Source organism: Pogoniulus pusillus, chromosome 29 (genome assembly GCF_015220805.1).
Source record: "Pogoniulus pusillus isolate bPogPus1 chromosome 29, bPogPus1.pri, whole genome shotgun sequence".
Lineage (NCBI taxonomy): Eukaryota > Metazoa > Chordata > Aves > Piciformes > Lybiidae > Pogoniulus > Pogoniulus pusillus.
The window spans coordinates 18,732,979-18,757,090 of NC_087292.1; the positions used below are offsets into that span (position 1 = coordinate 18,732,979).

Consider the following 24,112-nt stretch of genomic DNA (forward strand, 5'->3'; position numbering starts at 1 on the left):
CTTCTCATTCCACAGCTAGGCTGAAATGCAAAAAAATCTCCCATAAATACAGGTACAAAGTCTCTTCTCCTCTGGTATTGTAAGGTTTCCAGGTGGGTAAATGTGTTGGCCCCAGGGCTCTGCATCAGCTGCTGTCCACACATATGGTGCAGCATGTGCATGTGTGTCCCTGTGGGCTGAGAGAATGGAATATGCATGTTCTGGGTTACCATTAGCTGCAGTCTGTACTGTTTGTGTGCCTACAGCAGTGTGGGGAAAAGCCTGAAAAATCAGGAAATTAGACAAACACAAACCATATTTTTAATGTGCTTTCAAAACCCAAACCTTCAGGCAAGAATAACAACAGCCTTGTCTACCTCCCTGACCACTGCACAACAGTTCTCCTTGTTGCACCTTCCTCAAGCTTTGGACAGCTTGCTGGATCTTCTGGTGGGTTTTGTAGGTTCCCTTCAGACAGCATCCCACAGTTTTGTGGGCAGACCTGATGATCCATTCAATTTCTCTCTCACTCACCTCCGTAACCTTTCCACCATCTACATCCATCCATGCTCATCCCTCCCTCACAAATGTACTCTCCAAACATTCATCCTTCAATGTCTTTTAGGACAGAAATGGGATCCAGGACCCTAACCTACCCATACAGTCTTTTAGACAAACTTTGCCTGCAGTCAGCATGTAACAAAAACGTGGTGTTTTAACCCTACCTGCTGAGGGAACAGGGCAGGTGAGGAGTAGCACTCTTAGAAAGAGTCAGTGCAGAAAGGAAACAGAGATGGACAAAGCTGTGCTGGTCCTCTGCGGGCCAAAACCACTGCACACCGTGGAGCCCTGCAGAGGGGCTGTGCCTCTTCCCTTACCTGAAGTGTCAGGCTGCACCACCTCGGCAAATCCAGGCAAATGCTCCATGCCTGTGTGGGTGCTGCCTGGCAAACCCATTTACCTTCGTCTAACTGTTAGCAGTCTCTGGCACAAGTCAGAGCCGCATCGATGTTACCTGCAGCGCCACCAGATTTATTCTCTGCACCACTTCCAGTTCAGCAGCAAACGGCAAAGGTTAAGCAGCCAGTCAAAGCTGCAGCACCACATGCAGGAAGGAGCAGAATCTGCTTCAGAACGACCTTGGGAAGAGTAACTTTTTCTCCAATAGGCAGGATACAGACACACGGCACCTTGCAGCACCAAGAGCCAGAACGGACCAGCAGACACTGTGCCAAGTTCTTTGTCCACAGGCCTTTAGATTTTAGCTCTGCTCAGCCAAACAATCTACCTTTGGCCAAAGACTGTCTTCTGAAAATCTGTCCACTCTGGATTGGAAGATGCTGGGTCGAGGAATCTGCCCTTTGTCTGTGCAGTTTATTTTACTACCTGGCATTCTGAGACCTGACTTCAGTATCCACCCACTGGGGGTTGTGTGGCCTCTGCTGTGAGGGCTGCTTTGCATCCTCGCTATGAAGGTCCTTCTGCAGTGTCATCAATCATCTCTCCATCTTTTCTGACAAGTTTAACATGCTCTGGCTTTCTTTTTTTTAACCCCTTCCGCCCTTGAATCTTTTCTGTGACCTCCTCAGCTTTTTCCATACCCTTTTGAGAACACACACAGCAAAACCACATCTCATCTTTCAGTGCAGAAGTGCCCATCTCCACTGCTTTTGTTGCCTCTCTCAAGACCACAGTAAGCTCCTAGCATAGGACCACAGCCCTCCTGGATGCTGCCAGCATGACCCTGTAGAACATTATATTAAGAAATATGTAAGCAAACACATTTTATTTGAAGAGAGAGAGGTCAAGAAGTGCAGCTAGCTCCCACGCTCAGTACTATTTCCTGTCCTTCCAACGTGCACATCACCTGTGAATTTAGTGAGGTTTAAACTCAGACTTGCTCCAAATCAATGAAAACACTGAAGAGCACCAAGCCTTCAGAAGAGCCTCTTGCCTTTGAGGCTTTTCTTTGACCACTGCTTTTTGAAATGTGATGTAACATTTTAATCTCTCTGTCACATCTTTTAGGGTCATGTTGTTCTAGGACAAACCCCTTATCATACTTACCCAGATAACTTCTACTAAAGCTTAAAGGGGGAAAAAGGTTTAACAAGACCCATTTTCCCTAAATCCTTCTGGACTAGTATTAATTATATTCCATCATTTTGTTTTTTTAATTGCATCTCATTATCATGTTTCACTTAATTCTGTCTGTGAGTGACCAAAAGCTCCCTCCAGACAACCCAGCAATGTACGGAGAGGAGCAGAGTAACTGTGCTGGTGCCTTGCAGAGCATCCTCTGCCAGGCTCCCTTCCTTGAATATATTTTCATCTGTCAGTCACATCCAGAGGCAGCTCTTTTCCAGAATGAGGCCACCAAGAACTGCATTCAGCTTAAATCCTGGGGCTGGTAAAAATAAGAGTGGTATTGTCCTCTTCAATCCCTCAGGGAAGGAATCACCATTTCTTAAGTCCTCTTCTGTGTCAGTCTAGAGCAGGACTCTCCAAAGCCCTTCCTCCCTGCTGCTGCCAGGTCTCCCCATTCTCAGAGGCCACCAAGACTTGAAAAGTCTCCCTGAGTTTTGCAATAGCTCATTTCATACAACTACTGCTCCTACACAGAATTACTTTACCATAGAAGCCTTCTGAGGGACACAGCACGTCCCTTCCACAGTTACCCTTACCCTGCCCCCTCTTTTGTTCCTCCTTTTCCTCCACCCAGGTACCTGGTACCTTCCTTTCTCTGTTTTCAATTTTCTCCTCCATGATTGATCAGTTTACTGGGTGCTCTCAACACAAAAAGAAGTCAGCATGATGCATGTGCTATGGACCCTCCCATGCTTTAGAACTGATACTGATTTAAACCTGAGATTAGGAATTGATTGAATCACAACTTAGTCAGCTTTGCTTCTAAATTAACTAACTTCCAAACGCAGAACACAGTGGTACCCAGAGCACATGGCCAGCCATCACCAACACAGGCCACCCAACACACACCCAAGGGCCAGCAAAACAGTGTGGCTAGCTTCCTTCACCTTGGAGTGCAAGCTCCAAAGGAAGGGCAATCAGTTGAATGGCTGCTTTCAGGGCACATTTGTTCTTGCTGTAAGGCTTTGGACAAAATATAATTCTGTGCTTTCAAGGAAAAATTAGTCCAAGCCTGAGTACAGAGGCTGCATCTCCACTGCTGTTCTCATCCAAGCCAAGCAGCAAGCATCGATTTGCACTCAGCTGTCAATGCTGCAGGGCATCAACCTGAGAATATGCTGCTCTCTGGCTTCACACCTGGCTTCCCCAGCAACTGAATTATCTGCTTTGCTCCAGAATGAGGCCCAGGTACAAACCCACACTTATGAAGCACAAAGAGTTGACAACCCCATCAGGGAAACAGGGAGAAAGGCAACTGACAGAGTCAGTGCTCCCTTCGGAGCACACTGCAGAGCACCTGTAAGCAGAGACAGGGGTGATGAATGTCTGTGAGAGCAGAGCGCACCTGCAGTCAGCATGCAGGGGTAGCAGCATTTGTGGCTGAGTGGGGCAGAACCTGAGTGTCTGCAAAGATATGCCTGGAGCCTTGGAGCAGGTGATGCCAAATCTGCCTGCTCTGGCCTTGGCTAAAACATGGTCTCACAAGCCCTTTCATTTCCCACAGCCAAACACTTCACTCTCAAGGTCAAAACCAGAGATGATTCTTTCTTTCTTCTCTGTGAGGATCTTACCCAGAGAAAAGATGACAAATATCAGTTAGAGGCTCAAAATGAAAAAGGGAAAAGCATCAAGCATGCATCTGGATGTTATCATCTTCTGAGATTAGAAAGAAGGTCCAGCAACAGATCTTCAGTGTGGCCATGAACAAAAAGCAGTAGTGGATGTCTCAGGCTCAGCACCCTGTAAGCCCATTTTACCTGTGTCTTACTTGCCGCTATTCTGACAAAAGGGCCAAGGCATGAGCTCCTCTGCTCCCAGCCCTGTCATCATCTTGCTGTTCCTAATGGGTCTAAAAATGGAAGACTGCTCTCTGTTTACTCAGATGCTGAATCCCTGCAGACATGCACTAACATTTGTATGCCCACGAATCGATCCTGAGATGAAGAAAAGCACTGCATTGTTTGGCTTCAAAGGGGGAAAAACAGAGAACTTTGCCCACAGCCTTGTGTAAATACCCAGCACCTGTGCCAGCCTGGCACCTGCTGTGTGAAGTGGCTGTCGGGTGGGCATCGAGGGCCCTTCTGCATCCCTGTCTGTGCTGGGAACAAGCCACGCCGCTGTCCTAAGAGGATGCTACTGCTAAGGAAATCAGTAAATATATAAACAGCTCCTGGCTTGTCACTTCACACTGTTTAACGAGATGAACTCCATCTCCTCGTGCCTGGCAAGCCCTGACATCCTGCCAAGTAATCCCTACACCAGCATCCTAATGGAGTGTGAGTTATGAGCACCTCAGGAGAGGCAGTTTGTGCTGTGCTCCAGAACATGCCAAGCTACCCACATGGCCCGAGGATCCACCAGAAACAACAAGAGATGGCTGCGGGAAGCAGAGGCACTAATCAGGCTGCTTGCTTTGCTCCCCTCATCCTGGTTTTACACACCTTTATTTCATTACACCTTTCTTTGCCAAATTAAGCAGCAAATATTGCGTGGGGTGAAAAAAAAATCTATTTGAAAATGTTAATTCTTAATCTGTGCATATGAAGTACATCCACGGGGCTGGAAAAAGTCACCCAACTCCTGTGTGAGCCAGAAAACAGTACAATTAGCAACTTGTATTGCTGTGACAGCCACAGACCCCAGCTCAGAGCAGCCTCTGGAGACACCTCCTTTGAACTCCCACCCACAGTGTACTCATCCACAAGTCCCACTGCTCCTGAGCCACAAAATGCTTTCTCTCATGTTCAAATTCAGCCTTTCCTCACCATACCAATGGGCAGTGGTCACACCTGTGCCCAGGCACACACAGCACATCAAACCAACTCCCTCTGAACTTCTTGCTTCTCACCATTTCAAGGAGCCACTGAAGCTTCTCTGAGGAGCCACCACACCTCTCCATCCAGGACATTTCTAATGCTCAGCTCCAGTGTTTTACCTTCACTCAGGATGTTCCTCGTAAACTGCAATTATGCAGCAGAGCTCTTTGGGGGCACTGGCTGGGATCTTTCTCTACCTTCTCAACAGTGTTTGTAGACTCTGCAGATCTTCCACTTCTCTACCAAACTTGGCTGAAACTGCTACATCGAAGAGAGAGGGGAGAGAGTGAAGACAAGGCTCTGGCTTGAGTACTGAAGAAAGAGTTGCTTCTCTCAAATTCACAGCTAGAGCAGACAAATCATAGGATTGCAGGATGTCAGGGTCTGGAAGGGACCTCGAAAGACCATCCATTCCAATCCCCCTGCCAGAGCAGGATCACCTAGACCAGATCACAGAGGAATGTGTCCAGGCAGGTTCTGAGTACCTCCAGAGAAGGAGACTCCACAACTCCCCTGGGCAGCCTGTTCCAGTGTTCCGTCACCCTCAAAGTGAAAAAATCCCTGAGTTTTGGTCCAGGCAGAGGGACAAACACAGGGTACAAATACAGAGGGAAAGAGCTGACAAGGCCAGGTTTGTTAAGGGCTTTTTCCCCTTTTCTTCAGCCTCCCTGATGCTCTTTCAGGAGCGAGTGGCTTTGAAGAACACAGAGCGAGCTACACGGCACAGGGAATGAGTCATGCAACCTTGTGTTCATTTGTTATCAACACAATTAACAACACAGCCACACTTCTTTAACAGCCATGAAGCCCCAGCACCCTGGAGTAATTCATAAACCAGAATCACAGTGCAGAATCACATTTAGAATAGAGTTTGATTTGTGTTTAGCTTGGGCTGTAATTACTTCATCATATTTTCCTTAAGGAAATGAATGATCAAATTCACAAGGAGTTGACTTTGATTATAGACACTGCTTAATAACTTGTGACCATTTGGAAGCAATTACTTGGTCCACTGTGGAAGAAGTGAAGAAGAGACAATGGTCTGGTTCCAGGCATCCAGCTTCTAATTCCAAGGCAGCTTCACTCCCTCTCACAGGCCCCTTTGCAGGGTCCCAGGATCACTTCCATACAGCCCAAGTGTTCGGCATGAGTCGAGCGAAAGGAGAACACCCTACCCATTGTGGTCCTGGTAATCTGGCTTTAGGGATCTCTGGTCAGCTGGAAGACAGGGTCAGGCTGTGATACCCTGAAGCAGGACAGGAGTAGCAGTCATTCATGGTGACTAAGAAATTTAAGTACTCAAAACATTGGGTTTCATTTCAAAGCAAAGAGCCCCGCCAATCACACATCATAAATACCTTCAAACAAGTCAAGCTCTTAAACATGAAAACCACCACCCAATACCAAAGCCAGAGGCACTGAAACACAACTTGCAGCCTCCTAAGAAAGAAACGTTCTGGCAAACTGTCCCCAGCCCAAGCCCTGCAGAGCTGCATGCAGACTCACATCCACATCCAAGTGACAGACTCCCACAGACCAACGTGGCAGACACAGAACTGCCTCCCATGCCTGTTTTCTACATGCATAAAAGCAGTGCTCAGGTAAAAAAACATCTTGAACTATTTGAAGTCCATTGGCAAATTCAGTTCACAGTTTGTCTAAGCAGTAGTGGGAAAAAAGCCTTTTGGCTAGAGCTAGAAAATAGCCCTCGTGTCTTCACTGCTGCTGAGAGAGACTGCAGCATGTGGGAAACTACCCGAAACATCGTGTCTGCCTGCTGATTCTGGGGATCAGAGGAAGTGCAGCAGATGAACGTGTTCTAGGGATGACACCAAGCTCCAATCTTCTCAATTGGCAGCCAGCAGGTGCAGGAAGTCCTTTGTGAAGAAGAGACACAAGCTGGCATTAAACACTGCTCCGAATGAAGTGTGTGGTAGCCACAGTGCAAGTCAGTCATGCACCAGCGGCTGCACAAGCAGTGGGTGGCCCTCTGTGGCATGGCTGCCCCAGGAGCAGTGTGCAGCTTTATTTAAGAGTGAAAAAATATTTTTAACAGCACTGACAAAAAGGTGGTGGATGTGAACCTCTTCACACGGTGTGCAAGCCATAACTGAGCTGCAGTGCTGGAGCAAGGTCAGCAGAGGACACCGTGCACTACGTTTGTTTCTGAAAGGTTTGCTTAACTTGCTTCCTTCTGACATCTGTGGTTAACTTGTGCCCTTCTGACCTCAGACTTATCCAGGGCTGATAGGAGGCCTTGGGGTTTCTGAAGGTGGCACTGGCAAGGACGGAGCAGTAGAATCCCCTTGGGTGCTCTGTTTCACTCTACTGGGCACAGTACCTGTGGAAGTGACCTGTACAGCCACCAGCCCCACCTCAGCAGTCCCAGGGTACAGCTGTGCTACCAAGCTTCAGCCTTCATGTTTACTTGGACTAACACAGAAACAAAGCTAAGGAGGCAGGACGTACACCATCCTGAAAGCCAGCTTCAGAGACAGACCCTCAGACCCAACCCATTCACCATTCCCAGCCATGAGTCAGAACTAGCAAGTGAGCTCAGGAGCAAAGCACCATCCGCTCTTTCCTCTTCTTCCTGCCCAGAGCTCTGTTTCCTTGGCAACAAATGAGAGTATCACAACAGCCTCCTTGCTAGCAAATGGCATGCAAAAATGTGTCACTTTTTTTCCTCTTCGGTGTCTTTATCGCTAGGGAATAAGCCTGAACTCAGCAAAGATGGAAATAGGTACCCATTGCTGCTACTTAAAATGTAAGTATCTCTGGAGCCTTGAAGCTTGCCCAGAAACAGGTACTGAGTATGGGATTTGAACTTCCTCAGTTTAAAAAAAACAACCACCAACAAAAGAAGCCACCGTGCTGAAGCTCACCTTTACATTGCACAACTTGAAGAATCTGAGGGGAAAAAAATAAAGCTCATAAATTTAGGATCTGTATTTTAGATTCTGTTAATATTCACTTTTGAGAAGCATTAAAAATGAAGATGACAAATTTAATAATGTAACACATGGGAGGAACTCTCCTCCTCTCCACGTAAAGAGGCAATTTGTTCTTGGCTACAAATTGATTTTCTGTTACTGTCATTAAGCCAGCACAATGTGCTAAAATTAGGGTCTGCCCCATCACAGCTCTCTGGCAACCCACAGCTAAGAACTCATCATGCCAGCAACTTAGAAGGCACCTTAATGAGGTGAGAGGAGCAATGTCCTGCCAAGGAGCAGGTATCTCCTCAGTGAAAGACTCTCTGGTGCTGCTGGACATTAACAAGGGTTCAAAAAGCAACTGGACAAAATTAATGATGAAAAACAAGGTCAGGAGCATAGAAAGTGCCTAAGCCAGGAGTCAGTGGAGGCTGGGCCAGCATCCTGAAGAAGTACTGCAGTAAATGTAGGCAGCTGCCAAGGGCTGGATTATAAGGAGGGCACCAACAAAAGAGGCCAGGCTCACGCTGGTGGAAGTGGAGCTTCCTAGAAGGAGGCCACGCTCCTGCCTTCAGGTTCCACTGCCTCCCATTCAGCTGCCTTAGAACACAGGTGTGGTGGTAAACTGTACTGCAGGAGGCTGGGAGGTCAGGCTGATGCCTTGTGCCAGCACTCATCTCCCTCGCGGGTTTCCTCCATGGTGCCACTCTTTCACCATCTCCTTGACTTTCTGCAGATGCCTTGCAGACACGAAAACCTTTTGCTCCTCCCACAACACAGAGAAGTGAGGTCACATCTCCAGACTGCAGTAGCCTTCTACTCATCTCCTAAACCGCTTCCAAGTTTCCACCCTCCACGGCTCGTGCAATATGTTTAACCGAGGTCCCACATGGCATCCCCTGCTTCCCATGAACACCATGCACCAAGACCATCACAGCAGCCCCTTTTCTACACACAGAGCATCCTGTCCTCTCCTCTCGCTTAACAAGCTCCTAACTGCACACATGCCTGGACCATCAGGGATGATGCTGCCACACCCAGATGACAGCCTACCTGGCAGCCCATCATTAAACCAATATGCAGCAGTTTCTGCAAGCAGAAACGGCAACCAGCAGTTGCTCCATGGAAAGAACATCAAAAGTGCACTGTCAGGGCTTTACAGTCTCATGTCCCACAGCTCTTCTTCCATCTCCAAGTTATAACATGTTCGACTAATAAAAGAAGCCTCTTCACCACTTCTGGCACCATTTCCCGTTTTTGCTGGGCACGTGCCCATGCTGCTGCACACAGATTCCACCATTTGCTTCTCCCTTCTTAACCTGCTGCACCCATGCTTTGTGCAGCAGGCAGCAAGAAGCCTTGCTCACACCTTAGTAACTAGCACCAGGAAATGAGTTTATAGCAACTGTTGATAGTCCTTGTTCTTCCTTTGCTCAAGCATTGTCCCAGGTTTTGGAAGCAGAGAAGCTGGTCCCTGTTCAGGATGACCAGCACTGGGCAGCACATCCAGCACCCCAACATACAGCCCTGGCCTTGAGCAAGCACGTTGGTATTTATGGACTGCTGTGCAGCTCTGATGAGATGTGCCCTTCAGTCCATGATGTGCCAGTCCCCATACCGCTGCAGGACTCCAAGCGCAGGCACCAGTATTTGCTACAGAACTCCCCATTTACCCAAGTCCTCGTATGGGGAACCATCATGGTTGGAAGTGAAGAGGAAGGGGACTTGTGACAAAGTGAATCCATTTGCAAGCCTGACACATGCACAGAAAGCATTTTGCAGTCCCACCAAAGCCTGGCTTTAGTCCCTCTGCTGAAGCAGTTTCCAAGCACATCTGCAGATGGTTGAAAGTCTGTGCCTTACCCTTGGCCTGATTTGGAGAAAGAGGACATATTTTGCTTCTGCTAGGACTGTACATCTTGATCAGAGCGAACCATAAAGTAACACTTGATTTGGAAGTCACTACTGAAGTTTAGTCCTCTTGCACCTCTTCCTGGTCTCCTGTAAGCCACACTCCCACTTAAGTGTCCTCGTGCTGTATCTCTTCTCCTCAGAAACATCACTTTACCAAGTCAGACTTGATCTTTCTGGATGTTACACAACAGGTGTCTGCACATATTTTCTGCAAGTTAATTGACTTTCCCCCTGTATTTTGGTGCTGTACAACACAGTTTTCCCTCTCAGCACTCCCCCTCCTCTGCACAGACACTTAGTGAAGTCAAAAGTGTGACAATTTGTTTTCCACCGTGAGGTGTAAAAGAAACAGTAAACCATCACTGTGAGCTGGACTAGAATGTGAAGCAAGACCTCCCCACCAGTGAGTCACAGTTGTCTCAACAGCACCCACTACATGTTGCAATACTCTGCTTGTACTCAACTCAAACTTCACTGAACAAATCAAAAAGACAACTTTGGGAAGTATATAAAACCTTCTGGAAGTGAAACTCCAACCCTGGATCTGTTCAAAGCCAGGCTGGATGTTGCATTCAGCAGCCTGGTTTAGTGGGAGGTGAACCTGCTCATGGCAGGGGAAGTTGGAGCTGAATGATCTTTAGGGTCCCTTCCAACCCAAACCATTCTGTGATTCTGTACAAGCCCCAGGGAAATCCTCCCCACATTTTTGACACTCAGTGTGCTAACCCCACCTGGTCACTTGCATGCTTTACTCATGCAACGGTTCCAGGCTCTAAGTGGATTTATAGCCTGGAAAGACTTCCCAGAACACTGCACAAACTCCTCTGATGTCGCCCACGCAGGAGGCTACAAATTGGTACTAGTAGCTGTCAACATTTTGTTTTGATCTTTCAGCAAACAAATCCACCCTCTGAAATGTTTGCAGGATGCAGAGATAAAAAGCAATAACGAATAAGGACCAAAGAAGTTGGAAGGGTTTATTTTCACCAAGTAATCAATACCTTCTGGCAGTCTTCCTCCAGCTCTAATAATACCAGCGAGGACAGTAACCCTTGGCACGCTGCTCTGCAAACACGAGCCAATTAACCACCACAGCCCGCTTCTGACAAGAAAGCAGCATGGTCTGGAGCTCTTCTACAGCAAGAGAGACACAAGATGAGTGTTTGAAAGGGGCGCTGACAGCCAGAGCAAGGCTAGAGCTTCGGAGCTGCAGGTGTGGCACACCCATCTGCTCCATATGCTGTCCCCCAGGGCCAGCCACAGGGTCTCTGCTGGCACACCCTGTACCAGCCGGTGCGGTCTGTGCTTACACCAGCCCTGGTGCTTCTTGGCTGCAATGCAGCATCTGGACAGCTGTCCAAGCCAACTCACTAACAAATCAAACGACAATAAAGCAGTTGGAGGGAGATGGATTACTGAACTTGGAGCAATCTAGTGCTCAGAGACAAACTATATTCTATAAGCTGGGAGCTACTGAACCTGGAGCCCAGTTTCCTTTGTGGCACTTTTACTGACGTGCTGTAGGCCAGTGGAAACCTGGGAGAGGAAACACCACCTCATCCCCTCACTAAAACACATAAGCAACACCAGCAGTCCTTTCAGAGAAGTGCTGTCCCTCTGCAACTGCTTGGATTCTTCTGTGCAATCATTTCCCCATCTCATCCACTCAAGCCAGGAATTACTAAGCACTCGCCCATGCTGGGCCAGCGTTAGAGGGCTGCAGAGCTGCATCATCCTTTCCTTGCCAGGATAGTGGTGCCACTGCCTCAGCACCCAGCCTCAGTAGGGCAGTTGTGGCATTTCTCTACTTGATGCCCAGTTTCAGCTCAGGACCTTGGAGCAACTCCTCCTGAGATGGTGGACTGTGGTCCTACCTGCTCATCTCTACTTTATGCTGTGCCATCTTAGACTGTTCCACATCAACAGTAACATTCTCAAAATGGGGATTAAAAGCCTCTCAGCACTGTGTCACCTCCTCTGCAGGCAAGGCAGAGCATGAGAAGATAAAGCCAGGAATAATTCAAGGTCCCACTGGAGGACTCTCAGTGACCTTCCAGACATTGCTTGCTGATCCACTCCTGATGCCCAGCAGATGACAGTAGCCCACTTCCTGATCTCTTTACCATCCAGCCTCAATTTATGAAACAAGCCCTGCATATGAGTCAGCTGGAAAGCCTCACACATGAGCTAGTCCTTGGGACCTATTCCTCTCCTTTCACAGCTAGCTGTTCTCATTAACTTCCACTGTGCAGCCTGGGCACAGCTATCTAAGAGAGAACCAACTCTTCTGAGTCCAACCTGCTGAAAATCCGAAGCACCCTGCACAGGCTGCTGTACTAAAGCCTTGCACAGTGAATGCATTACAAAGCAAGCAGCAGTTGCATCAAATAAAATCTCTTTTTTTCCTACATTTGTGGCCAGCAAATGCAGAACTACCTGCAAAGATCCCAGTTATAAAGCAGTGCACAACAGAAATGCACTTCTCAGAGTCAGAAGGTTGCCCTAGTGACAGAATGCTGCATACTGACATTTTTACACTTTGAGCTTTGTTTCATCTAAGACACAAGAAAGAAGGTCTGGGAGTGGCTGCAGACCCAGACCAAAGGCAAACCATGGCTTGGAATGGTGCAAACGCTGATCCTAAGGCAGAGGCACAGATACTAGACACAGAAAAGTGAGCGTGTGCTCCAAGCCCTCAGCAGCAGACATGCTAAACACAGGGAGGAAGTCGAGACTTTTTTGGAAATTAGAATTTTAAGATACAGTGACCAGAAAAAAGGGAGAAAAAAAAAAACAGTCTCAAATCAGAGATAAATAAGACAGGACAAACTGGTATTAAGCCAGAGTGACATGAACCAATTTGATGTTAAGAAGAGCAGCTCCTGCTTACTCCTCTAAGCGCTGTGGAAGGTGCAACTTCTTCAGACTCTTTTTGCATATGCCAGCCAGTTTCAGAGCACTAAGAGGAACAGTTCTAGTAGAGACACCATTTCCTTCAGCACCAAAGAGCCATTGACTGCTGGTGCAAGTTCAGACAGCTGTGACACTCTGATCTGCGCCAAGATTCAGAGGGGAACACATCCTCTCACACCTTTTCAGTGTGGTGACCAATAGTTCATGTTGATCAGCAATACTGAAGATGGAAGATTAATCTCAGATCATCACATCAACCGGGAATGCAACCCTGGGGATGCTCACCTTGCCCTAAGCTGAGTCTAAGGATGATGTCTAAGCCCACTGGCAGCAGCACTGACGTTAGTCCCCTCCTGCAGCCTCCTGGAAAACCTTTTCTAGCGGCAGCCAGTAGAGTCACGGCATTTAGTCACCCTTTCCCTCCTGCACTCATTAATCACACACTGTTTAACTACCACTTAGTCATTTCTTCTCCCAATCCTTTTCAAATCCTTCCACTTTCGCAGCTTCTTTCAACCCTGCTCCCTTGTTCATTGCACTCCTCCGCCGTCAGGGGCTGTGTCACCACAGGGGTGCTGAGCCGGAGGGGTGCGATGTGCCCGATGAGTCCTTTGCTACTGCCACAACTAAAGCACAAACACTGTTCCTGGAAGATAATCAACTGCCCTTCATTATCTGGACAGCTACTTAGAACCTTAGGGGAGGAAGGGTGAAAGACCACTGAATAGTGTACCTCAAAACAACGTCTGGAAAAGAGCAACGAGAGCAGGGAAACTGCCTGGGACTGCCACCTTCCCCAAACTAGGAATCTTGCCGCCCTGCTGGGCAGGGCTGTCTTCCAAGGACTGTTACTTGCAGTTTTAGTGCATCCTGAGCCAGTCACACAGCCTAAGAGTCACAGGTTAGTGTAAGCAACGTCACACCCAAATGGCAGATGCCAAAACTGGGTGATGAGTGAGAGACTGAGCAGACATCACCTGAAAACTTAAACACAGTTGCAATATCCATGGCCAAAAGGCAGAGAAGAGGCATTGATGTGTACAAGGAAAAGAAGGAACTGAGGAAACTGGATGACTGTGTGCTGTAAGGAGAGATGGATGAGCACCCAGAAGTACATGGAGCATCAGAACTCTCAACCCTAATGTACACATCCACAGATTTACTCCCTGCCACAAGTCCAACCACACAACTCACTTCCATCTCATCCACCTCATCCTCCTGGCATCCCATCTCAAGGAAAGAGTGCAAAGTTCAAAGGGGAGCTGACCTTCATGCACTTTGTGCACCTCAGAGTTCCATCCAAGCATGGTTTGTCACAGCAACACTGCCTGATAAGCCAAAACGTTCAGCTAAAATGAAGGCCCAAACACCTCCTCAAACAACATCAGCACCATGCAGGAACTGGTTGGACAGCTTCTCCGTACCAAGAGAAGCACTGTGGCCACAGTAACTCCCAAATACAGGCAGGTCCTCTAACCCCATTAGAACTGTAGCTCCTAATTAACTTGAAGCATGCATCAGTACTATCAGCAAGATGTAGTGAAAGTGATGAAGAGGAATCTTTGTGCATCAGATCCACAAGGACTGGCTGTAAACAGCTTGGCAGCAGCGGGAGGTTCCTCCACGCACACCCCTCATCTTTCCAGGTTTGCAAGCACTTGGCAGTGTGTCTGTAGAAGCTGGTAATGAACACCTTGCTAAAAGCAGTTACAATCCTGCAGCTATTAATACAACATGACATCAGCTATGCCAGCTTCCCAGTGAATCACAGTTGCAAACTTGTAGGTGTACGATAGCTGGTTGTCAAGTCAAAATAGAACATTGTTAAATATAATCCAAGTCTGCCCTAGTTTTGCAGCTCTTTTCCCCTTTCTGCACTGCAGCCTTAGTGGACCAAACACTTGCCGATGTGAAGAACTACGTCTGCTACCAGAGCACTCAGATCGGTCAGTTCTAACATGTTTGCTTTAGGACGGCAATTTCCTCTCCAATCTGATGACTGCAAGAGCTTAGAAGAGTGGGTCACTACTTCTTTTACAACCTCTAAATCTTGTAAGATGTGCTCATTATCAAGACGTTAAGCTTTTCTCCCCCCTCCTTTACAAACTGAAATAAGAGGCTGAGAATCTTCCCTGGCAGAGCATTTCTGCATCAGGGCAGGGGGAACCCCCATTTACTAAGTATCAGAGACCAAACGCTGCTCTGGCACCTGCAGAGCACTTTTACATTGAGCAGCTCCCACATTCCTAACAAAACTGCCAGAAGCCTGGGGAAAGATCAGTGACCATTTTTAGCATGATTAATGAGCATTCTGAACATTTCAGGTCCTTGTGGTGTCACTAGTTCATAATTCACTTCCCCCACCCAAAGCATTTCTCATGTGTCCCCCCTTTACAGCTGATCTTTGAAAACCCAGACTTAGGGCTCTAGGGGAAAGCTGGTTTAGGAAATCAACAGTTTTCTGCATTTCAGAAAATGAAAGAAAATGCATGGCCTGAAATAAGACTTCCTGATGTTCACAGTCAACCCATCCTACAAGCTCGCTGGCACTCTGCAGCAGGTGGCTGCAGTGAACAGACTGTGCAAGCAGAGTCAAATCCAGCAACTAGAAGGGACTGTGGAGACCTTGCCTGCTTATTATGCCTGGAGCAGCAAGCCAGACTTCACCTCAGCCCTCTAGCAGGAATCCAGGCAGCACTGAGATAGGAACAAAAAAGCACCAATGAAGGGCTGACAAAATGCGAGGCTTGGAGGCACTCGGCTTGGGTTGAGTCTGGGGAAAAACTGAGTTTAGGATGGAGTAGATGCCTCCCGTCCAGGAGCAGTAAAAGTGTGTGTGAAGAGACAGAGCAGACAGGTCAGAGGAACAGATCTGCTTCTGTTACTAGGCCTAAGTCAGGAATTCAGTAGAAACAGATGAAAAATAGGTTTATAGAAAGATAATCAAGATAACCCTGGCATGATTCAAAGCAGAGCCCTGGGCAAAATGGGATAAAGCTGAAAATTACTGTTGTGAAACAGTCCAGAAGTGGATCCTAAGGAGCAGATACAACCAAAGTCAGGCTTTGTTCCTTCCTCTAGCCTCAGCTTGCACTTTCTCAAGCCTCACATTTAGCCTCTCAGCCCCTTTATGTGAAATGCTTTAGGCCAGGTGTTTCAAAGTACACCACCAGGGTTTATCACCATGATCACTTTACAGCCCTGCTGCACACACATACCTGCATTGCACACCCAGAGCTTGTGTACACTGGGTAGGCAAATCCCTAGGTAAGTGGCTGTCCCTCTACCAAGATCTCTCTGCTGCTCTTCTGAAGCACCAAGCAGAAGTGAAAAACGTGCACTGGTAGAAGGGCCACGGGCTGCTGTACAGAAAACATCTTCATTATCTCCTGTTAGAGCTCTAGTTTACCAATAAAACATTGAGAACAGCTTTGTCTGTGGCAAGGGAAAGAGTCAATAAACATGTGTTGCCTATACAAGTGGGAAAAAACCCACAATGCTAAATTTGGAGTATGTCACCTGGTAGAAATACAGAAATAAAGAGAGAGAGGGGAAAAAATCCCACAGGGAGAACACTGAAAATCCTAGTGGGACCTTCTTACTGCAGAGATGGCAGCAGGAATTGAAATATTTACAGGCAGGCCAAAACCAGGGATGGAGACACAAATGAAATCAAAAGTGGCACAATGCTCAGCAGTGTCTGGAGCAGCCAACTACTCCTGCAAAGGAGGGGGAGGAGGAAGCAGATCACTGTCAAGCTGCAGGTAGACATCAGCAATGAGCTTTCTCCAGGCCGAGAGGATGGGACTCAGAACAAGACTGGAGCATCTCCATGAGCTGAGCCATTGAAGAGCCACCTGGCAAAGAGCTGTGTGATGGAGTGCAGGCGCCTCTGACAGCAGGCACAGAGCAGCCATCGCAACAGGAAAGCTGTCTCCACTGCACAGTGGAAAGCAGCCCCAGGTGCTCTCAGAGCTGCTGTGCTAAGAGATGGAATACTTGCCTTACTTAAGACATCCAAAAAAGCTCAGTGCATCTCTCCCACCCTCAGCCCCCCCCTCTAGGAGCAGTCATGAAAGAGATCCATATGGATTGGCACCACAGCATTCCAAGGCCCAGATGGAGGAAGTCCGACGCTGCCAGCACGCATCGATGCCGCGGCACAAGGAGGGGCGACCTGGGATGCTGACGTTGCCGTGGCAGTGCCCTCACACTGCCTAACACTTTGACACTGTTCTCTGAGCGGCGGTGAGCGTTTGCCATGGCCAGCAGCGGTCATGGCCAGCTCAGACTGCCTGGGCACCGGATCCTGGCAGCTCCACTGGCTAGAGTGCACGAGGAAGCTTTCACAGACAGGCTGACTGAACGTGGACTGCCTGCCAGGCTGAGCGCTGGCCTGCACACCTGCTTTTGGCATCGCTTGCCCTGCTTCCCAGAGCAGAGTTTGCAACGCTGCTTCATCAGGTTACCTGAACTGCAGAACCCAGAGACCAATCTGCTCCTCTACTCCAGCTGGCTCTGCCTGACCAGCGCAGCAGTCTCAGCCCCACACCTGCAGGGCTGTGGGGTGATGTCCTGAACTGCTGAAGGCAGCTGTGGCCCCCGATCCTGATCACTTTCCAACAAAAGAGATTAAAACTCACAGACATTTTAAAAATACCCAGCTTTGCATATCTAAAACTCAGAATGTGCACAGACTCTTGCCAAAAGCATATTCCCTGCAGAGAGCTTGTGTTTATCTCCAGGCACAGCAAGCAGCACATTCGAACCTGTTCCCATTTTCATGTATTGAAAGAGAAGTCCCAAATCAGGAGGGGATGCGACTCTGGACCATGCAATTCACAGGGGCAGACGTTCAGAGACCAAAGCACACCGAGAGGTGTGGGGTCTGGACAGAAGTACCAAAACCACCACTGAAATGTGTGCGGAGCTGCAACAGCGATTCCTGCCATTCCTCCTGGCCTGGGGAAGAACAGGGCAAGACTGAAAAGCCTCAGAAGTTGTCTGGACCACCATCTACCTTTACTATAAATTTAAACTACTAGACAGGAGAGTTCTGCTCTGCAGAACTGCTGCAGAGCAACTGCTCCAGTCTCATGGGCCCCCAGTGAGGTTTCATGGCAGGTAGCAGGGCTTCAACCAGAGGGACAACAGCAGGAACTGAACCCAAGAGACAAAGGAAGCTGCTGGATCTTATCTGTCATGATACCATCATTCAGAAATGAAGTGACTACAGCTAAAGTCGAACAGGCATCAGGAAGAGGAAAAACCTTCTTGGTTGTTTTCCTGACAATCTGATTAAACTCCAAATAGGGACAGGAAGTAGCAATCTTAAAATCTTCAATCAAGTTTTCCTAACTTCACTAGGGCTGTGATGTCACATAGCAAATACAAGAAAGCAAAGGTAAATAGTAAAAAGAAAAGAAAAAGCCACCCACCCACACATCTTTCCAGGATGCTGGGAAGTGCTACACTAGGAGCTGGATTTCCACCAAACAAAATAAAAATCTTCATCTCCTTAGACATCTTGGCTGCTGCTCAGTTAGCGTTTGCCATCCACGTGGCAGGATACATTCCCTGCTAACTGTAAATATGCAGAGTGCTGGTGGACAGCTGGCAGAAGTCCCACACCACTGGGAAACTGCCACCACTGGGAAACATCAGCCTCATCTGAGGTGCCCGTGGGGCCATGCGAGGGGCAGGCTGTGCCCACACACCCCTGGCTATTGGTGACACCACTGCTTTCTTGCCAGGGTGCGTCGTGGCACAGGCCTGACCCCACCAAGAGCTGAGCTGTTGGACCCGAGAGGATGGTCAGCTCCAGAGAAGGACAGAATTGTATGTTCCTTGGGAAGGGAGACCAGAGCCTCTCGGATCTGGTCTGTCACCAACATGCAGTACCATTGACCACAATTACCTTTATTGTGGCTACTGTGAGTGACACCTCAACAGTACCTTGAGCTGAGCATTGCAAAGTGAGGTTATGAGAAGCTGCCTGAAAAAGATCAGGTCACTGCAGCTGCACTGGAAGCAAAGGTTTTCAAGGACACTGCGTGTCACCCATGAACCCTCAGGTACAGAAGGGCATCCCCAAAACAGTGCAGTATTCCCGGGGACGGAGGACACAGCGCCCATCAGGGTCATCCAGCACACCTCTCAGTCCCACAAACACCCCAGCAGCACAGGTCTTGCTAAACAGCAGACACAGAATTGAGACCAATACCGATAGGATAAAATAGCTCATCCCTGCAGATCAATAGAGGGAAATTCAATAAAGACATGAGTGAAAACCAGGAACTGCAGAGTGCTGGAAAAATTGAATGCACAAATGCCAGAAAGGGAATGAGTAGACAGGCAGCAAAGAACCATCTGGAATGTGGCACAGATCATACCCTGTACACCAGCCAGGAGTGGAGACAATTGCAAGGCACTATCCTTAGGTACACTGCACACATGGCATGGCATCTGCACAGCAGCCACAGCATTGTCCACACCACTCCTCTTGCAAGAGCCCGAGGCCAGAAACCAGGCCATCAGAGGGCCTGGAAAACTGCTCTATGCAAAGAATGCAATTAGGCTTCTCTGGTCCAGAAAAGGAAAGGTGAGAGAGGATGTCATAGTTCCAGCCACTTCCCAGATGGGATAATCGGCACAGGACAGAGAGTTCTGTCATGTGAAGAGTTGCTCTGAAGACAGCAGCCACCACTTGCTTCCCCATGCTGCTCAGAGCAAGGCAACAGTAATCTGCTCGACTTCCACAGAGATTTAAACTAAATTTCATGGTAAACTCTCCTAAAGAGGAACTGGCTTGTTACTTGGAGACCAGGCACAAGTGACTCTCAGGACCGCTTCTCCCTCTGCATTCATAAGAACATGGACACACAGGCACCAGCACGAGATCCTCCGAGCCCAGAGCAGTTTTGAGATGGTGACAGTTACCTCTGTCCATGCTGTACTGTCCAAACGGCTGAGCACTCAAGCTGCTCAGCCTGCTCTCTGCAATGCCCTATGAAAACACAAAACATGCAGACCACAGCTTGAGTGAAAACGTTCACATTTCTCATCTAAACAAAAGCATTCACATATGAGCACAGTGTCACAGAAAATACCAGCACAGATTAATTATCCCTCAAAGCGCTACTCCAATCAAACCTAATTCTTCTCTGCACAAAGCAGATATGTTCTGTCAAACAGAAATGCTAAAGCAAAGTAGTTACAGCACTTCAGCACTTCTCCTGACACAGGAATTGGACAGAGGAAAGGTAATTTTTTTTTTTTAGCCTGGAGAGCAGAGTGCTTTTGAATTAATAAATGTTGCATTAGAATTAACTTCACAGGAAACAGACGCAGCCTCTCCCCAACAGAAAGCTTTCCGGGGACAGACTCTTTTATTTGGAACTCAGCTGACAGCAAAAGAAGAGGATTCTTGCCCCATGGCTGGCAGGGGCCACGTCTAGCCAGCCCTTTGTGACTCCCGCCCACGTGGCTGGCACATAACGTATCCTTTGAGCACCTAAAACCAGGCCAGATGCAGTCACCTATGAGGGAAGGAGCCAATATTGTGCTTTGCGAGGACTCCAAGCATGTGCTGCAATAAGCAGTGCTTGGGGCGCAGCACTGTGCATCTGCACCCAGACAATCACTAAGGAAGTATCTACACAGCACATCAATAGCACAGCACTTGAGACCCCAGGGCTAGCTGCTACCTCTCTTCTACCATTTCCTACAGAATTTAAAACAATTCCTCAGCCTACAGCCAGCACAGGTGGATGCTTCAGGTTGGGACACACTGGACTATTGCCAGGGTGCCCCATGGGAGACAAGAGCAGCAGCTGGTGCCCCAGGAAGGCTGTGTGCCACGCTGAGCGCTGATCGATACCACGTCACCCTTCCCTGTGCTCTCCCACCTGTCCAACTGCACCCATCTGTCAGGTTTTGCCACAGACTGCAGGCTCTTTGGGACAGAGACTGTCACCTCACTTTGCATTTCCACAGGCACAGCAGGAACTTGGCCAAGGACCACGGCTCTCACATGCGGCTGCAACACCAAGAGCAACATGAACGAGGATGAGGTTCCAAATCCCTTGTTCCTAGTGCTGACTCATTCAGAGGGCTCCTGCTCTGCTCTGGTCTCACATAGCCACAGGAGAAGACAAACCCTGTCCTCTGTAAAAGCAGGTCTATTGATCCCATATGCAAGCAACAGATCCAGGGTGCAGAAAGCTGCCTTCAGCACACAAGGGATGCAAGAACAGCACAGCTTGCTCAGCTCTGCCCCAATCACATGCACCTGCTGTGTGAGAGTCAGTCCTGTGCAGTCTGGATTAACTCCTGACTGGGAGATCCCCAACCTCTGCAGGTCTTACCCATGGCATCCTGGTCTAGCTATTGGTCTGTTTCATACACATTCCCCTGATGAAACATTGCTCTGAGAGCAGCCCTTCTAAAACCATTCTCATTTGTTAACTCATTTTAATACCTTTATGAACAAACAAGTGCTTTAACCTGCCAGACCTCTGCTGGGACTTTAATACTGCAGAGAAGAGGCAGTCTAGAAGGTTCCTAGAGCGTGTGGAGGACAACTTCTTATCTCAGCTGTTACATGAGCCTACCAGGGGGGCAGCCCTGCTTGACCTGCTGCTCACAAATAGAGAGGGGCTGGTGGGGGATGTGGTGGTTGGAGGCTGCCTGGGGTCCAGTGAAATTATAGAGTGAAACCAGGAGGGGCATCAACAGAACCTCCACACTGGACTGCCCAAGGGCAGACTTCGGCCTATTTAAGGAACTAACTTGGAAAGTTCCTTGGGGGGCAGCCCTTAAAAACAAAGGGGTCCAGGCAGGCAGGACCTACTTCAAGAGAGAACTCCTGAAGGCACAGGAGCAGCTGTGCCACTGTGCCGGCAGATGAGCCGAGGAGGGAGGCAGCCAGACTGGATGGGCAGGGAGCTGCTGAAGGCATTAAATATAAAAAAGAGTGTATCACCTTTGGAAAAAAGGGGAGGTGTCCCAGGAAGAGTTCAAGGATGTTGCTAGGTCTTCTAGGAAAAAAATGAGAGAGGCAAAAGCGCATTTAGAGCTTAGGCTGCCACTGCTGGTAAGGAGAACAAAAAATGTTTCTATATCAATGGCAAGAGAAGAGGCAAGGACAAGCTCCAGTCCTTATTAGATGCAGAAGGGAACATAGTGACAAAGGATGAGGAAAAGGCAGAGGTGCTTAACACCTTCTTTGCTCAGTTTTCAGTACTGGGACAGGTTGTCTCCAGCACAGCTGGACTCCTGAGCTGGCAGATGGAGTCAGGGACCAGTATAGTCCCCCTGTAACCCAGGAGGAAGCAGTAAGGGACCTCCTGAGCCACCTGGATCCTTACAAGTCCATGGAACCGGATGGAATCCACCCTAGGGTGCTGAGAGAGCTGGCAGCTGAGCTGGCCAAGCCACTCTCCATCATTTATCAGCAGTCCTGGCTCACTGGAGAGTTACCCAGAGACTGGAAGCTGCCAATGTGATCCCATTCACAAGAAGGGTCGTAAGGAGGAGTCAGAAAACTACAGACCTGTGAGCCTGACCTCAGTGCCAGGCAAGGTGATGGAACAGGTCATCTTGAGTGCCATCTCAAAGCACCTACAGGATGGCCAAGGGATCAGGCCCAGCCAGCATGGGTTTAGGAAGGGCAGGTCCTGCCTCACCAACCTGATCTCCTTTTATGATCAGGTTACCCACCTGGTGAGCGTGGGGCAGGCTGTGGATGGAGTCTGCATGGACTTCAGCAAAGCCTTTGACACCATTTGCCACAACAAGCTCCTGGCACAGCTGGCAGCTCATGGCTTGGACAGATTCACTCTGATATGGGTCAAGAACTGGCTGGAAGGCTGGTCCCAGTGATGAATGGTGCCACATCCAGTTGGCAGCTGTCACTAGTGGTGTTCCCCAAGGATCAATGCTGGGCCCAGACCTGTTCATCATCTTTATTGATGACCTGGATGAGGGGATTGAGTCCAGCATCAGTAAGTTTGCAGATGACACCAAGCTAGGAGCAGGTGTGGAGCTGTTGGAGGGTAGGAGAGCCCTGCAGAGGGACCTGACCAGGCTGGATGGGTGGGCAGGGGCCAACGGGATGAGATTGAACAAGGCCAAGGGCAGGTTCTGCACTTTGGCCACAACAACCCCAAGCAGTGCTACAGGCTGGGGACAGAGTGGCTGAGAGCAGTCAGGAAGAAAGGGACCTGGGGGTGCTGGTAGAGAGGAGCTGAAGATGAGGCAGCAGTGTGCCCAGGTGGGCAGCAGAGCCAATGGCATCCTGGGCTGGCTCAGCAGCAGTGTGGGCAGCAGGACAAGGGAGGTTCTTCTGCCCCTGTGCTCAGCACTGCTCAGGCCACACCTTGAGTGCTGTGTCCAGTTCTGGGCTCCTCCATTGCAGAGAGATGTTGAGGTGCTGGAAGGTGTCCAGAGAAGGGCAGCAAGGCTGGGGAGGGGCCTGGAGCAGAGCCCTGTGAGGAGAGGCTGAGGGAGCTGGGGGTGTGCAGCCTGCAGCAGAGGAGGCTCAGGGCAGAGCTCATTGCTGTCTGCAGCTGCCTGCAGGGAGGCTGTAGCCAGGTGGGGTTGGGCTCTGCTGCCAGGCAATCAGCAGCAGAACAAGAGGACACAGTCTCAGGCTGTGCCAGGAGAGGTCTAGGCTGGATGTTAGGAGGAAGTTGTTGGCAGAGAGAGTGATTGGCATTGGAATGGGCTGCCCAGGGAGGTGGTAGAGTCGCTGTCCCTGGAGGTGTTCAAGCCAAGCCTGGCTGAGGCACTTAGTGCCATGGTCTGGTTGACTGGGTAGGGCTGGGTGACAGGCTGGGCGAGTTTGGAGCTCTCTTCTAACGTGGTCAATTCTATGATTACCAGGACCTAGAGTGTGCCCAGCAGGGAGACAGGCATCTTCTGCAATCACTAGGATAACCCACAACCAAGCATGCACCTCTTCCTGTGCAAGAAGGCAGCAAAGCTATGGCTGTCACTGCCTCCCACCGCAGCCATGAGAGCTGGCCAGGTGCACAGGGGGGATCAGGCCATAGGCAAACTCTCTATGTACCTGTATGTGCAAGCCAGATTCAGATTTGTCCTGCAGCATCCCTAGGGTAACACATTGCCAGATGAGCCCTAGAGTCTGTGTCTCTTCAGGGTTAGAGGGAGGGACTATCAGTCCATTTGAAAAAGACTAAAACCAAAAGTAATTCACATTCTAGATGCACAAATAATTTCCCTTGTCCTCTGTGTGCCACTCAAGCACAGCTACATACCCAAGAAACAGCTAACTGAACTGGCTAAAGCCTTTAGGAACCTTCAAAGAGAACCCTAGCTGAAGCTAAACCAGACTAGACACCAAAGGATTTGCTATATATACATTTAAAAACCATACAGAGGGAC

At 48.9% G+C, this 24,112-nt stretch overlaps 1 protein-coding gene across 5 annotated transcripts in view; it reads right to left on the reverse strand.

The window, feature by feature from the left end:
* The window catches only part of RIMS4 (regulating synaptic membrane exocytosis 4), a 53,517-nt gene that overhangs the window by 24,469 nt on the left and 4,936 nt on the right, over positions 1–24,112 (reverse strand). The window contains exon 2 of one of the 5 annotated variants that reach the window (XM_064167819.1): positions 5,141–5,204. The exons of 3 other annotated variants lie outside the window; for them this stretch is intronic. The gene's annotated coding sequence lies outside the window, so the exon portion shown is untranslated. One more of the 5 variants, XM_064167818.1, reaches the window with a different exon arrangement.